The sequence below is a fragment of the Pyrus communis genome, chromosome 1, assembly GCF_963583255.1.
Source record: "Pyrus communis chromosome 1, drPyrComm1.1, whole genome shotgun sequence".
Lineage (NCBI taxonomy): Eukaryota > Viridiplantae > Streptophyta > Magnoliopsida > Rosales > Rosaceae > Pyrus > Pyrus communis.
This window is the reverse complement of record NC_084803.1, coordinates 41,530,049-41,532,756: the sequence shown is the minus strand read 5'-3', so window position 1 is coordinate 41,532,756 and position 2,708 is coordinate 41,530,049. Positions and strand designations below refer to the sequence as shown.

At 52.6% G+C, this 2,708-nt stretch overlaps 1 pseudogene; it reads right to left on the bottom strand.

Moving 5' to 3' along the window:
- Positions 1-326: 326 nt before the first annotated feature.
- On the bottom strand, positions 327-2,332 carry LOC137728077 (glycine-rich cell wall structural protein 1-like; annotated as a pseudogene).
- Positions 2,333-2,708: the final 376 nt, after the last annotated feature.

The window sequence follows — 2,708 nt, the reverse complement described above, 5'->3', positions numbered from 1 at the left end:
AATTCTCCACCACCACCCCTACCTCAAAAGAATCCGCCACCACCGCCACCTCAGAAAAATCCTCCACCACCGCCACCTCAAAAAAATCCACCGCCACCACCCCCACCTCAAAAGAATCCGCCACCACCACCACCTCAAAAAAATCCTCCACCACCACCACCTCAAAAAAATCCACCGCCACCACCCCCACCTCAAAAAAATCCACCGCCACCACCCCCACCTCAAAAGAATCCGCCACCATCACCACCTCAAAAGAATCCACCGCCACCACCACCACCTCAAAAAAATCAACCACCAACACCAACACCAGCTCCAACTCCAAAAAATCAACCGCCAACACCAACTCCAACTCCAACGCCAACACCAACACCAACACCAGTGCCAGCACCAACACCAACACCAACTCCCACACCAACATCAACACCAACACCAGCACCAACACCAACACCATCACCAACACCAGTGCCAGCGCCAACACCAACGCCAACGCCAATGCCAACACTAACATCAACGCCAACATCAACACCACCACCAACACCAACACCAACACCAATACCAACACCAACACCAACCCCAACACCAACATTAACACCAACTCGAACACCAGTGCCAGCGCCAACACCAACGCCAACACCAACATCAACGCCAACACCAGCACCAACTCCCACGCCAACATCAACGCCAACACCAACACCAGCACCAGCACCAACGCCAACGCCATCCCCAACGCCAATACTAGCACCAACACCAACGCCAACTCAAGCGTCAACGCCAACACCAACGCTAACACCAACACCAACACCAACACTAACACCAACACCAACACCAACTGGAACACCAGTGCTAGCGCCAACACTAACACCAACACCAGCACCAACACCAACACCAACATCAACACCAGTGTTAGTGCCAACACCAACGCCAACACCAACATCAACGCCAACATCAACACCACCACCAACACCAACACCAAATCCAACACCAACACCAACACCAACCCCAACACCAACATTAACACCAACTCGAACACCAGTGCCAGCGCCAACACCAACGCCAACGCCAACATCAACACCAACGCCAACATCAACGTCAGTGCCAGCACCAACACCAACGCCAACGCCAATGCCAACACCAACATCAACGCCAACATCAACACCACCACCAACACTAACACCAACACCAACACCAACACCAACACCAACACCAACACCAACATTAACACCAACTCGAACGCCAGTGCCAATGCCAATACCAACATCAACGCCAACACCAGCACCAACACCAACACCAACACTAGCACCAACACCAACACCAGCACCAACACCAACACCAACACCAACGCCAACGCCATCCCCAACGCTAATACTAGCACCAACACCAACGCCAACACCAACGCTAATACCAACACCAACACCAACGCTAACACCAACACCAACACCAACTGGAACACCAGTGCTAGCGCCAACACTAGCACCAACACCAACGCCAACGCTAACTCCAACGTCAATGCCAACACCAACGCTAACACCAACACCAACGCCAACGCCAACGCTAACTCCAACATCAACACCAACTAAAACACCAATGCTAGCGCCAACGCCAACGCCAACGCCAACACCAGCGCCAACACCAACACCAACACCAACTCCAACACCAATGTCAATGCCAACACCAACGCCAACACCAACACAAACACAAACACAAACGCCAACACCAACACCAACGCCAACACCAACACAAACACAAACGTCAACGCCAATGCCAACGCCAACATCAACACCAACGCCAACATCAACGCCAACACCAACACCTACACCAACACCAGCATTAACACCAACTCAAACACCAGTGCTAGCGCCAACACCAACGCCAATACCAACGCCAACGCCAACACCAACATCAATGCGAACACCAACACCAACATCAACACTAACACCAACGCCAACACGAGCGCCAACGCCAACGTCAACCCTAACGCCAACACCAACACCAACACGAGCGCCAACGCCAACACGAGCGCCAACGCCAACGTCAACGTCAACGCCAACACCAACGCCAACGCCAACACCAACACCAATGCCAATGCCAACACCAACTCTAACACCAATTTCAACGCCAACACCAACACCAACACCAACACAAACACAAACACCAACCCCATCATTAGTCCCATCACCAGGACGAAATAGTCCTTCACGAGCACCACCACCTTTGAACAATCTACCACCATCACCATCAGCAAGTCAAAGCAACCCTGCTCCAGCACCTTCACCAGGTCGAAACAATCCTCAACGAGCACCACCACCTCAGAATAATCCACCGCCACCACCATCACCAAGTCGGAACAATCCACCACCACCGCCTTTACCTAGTCAAAATAGTCCTCCACCACCACCTCCACCAAATCTGAATAATCCTCCACCACCACCTTTAGTAAGTCGAAACAATCCTCCCCCACCACCATCCCCAAGTCGAAACAATCCTCCTCCACCACCACCACCTTTAGTAAGTCGAAACAATCCTCCCCCACCACCATCCCCAAGTCGAAACAATCCTCCTCCACCACCACCACCCTTAGTAAGTCGAAACAATCCTCCCCCACCACCATCCCCAAGTCGAAACAATCCTCCCCCACCACCATCCCCAAGTCGAAACAATCCTCCTCCACCACCACCACCCTTAGTAAGTCGAAACAATCCTCCCCCACC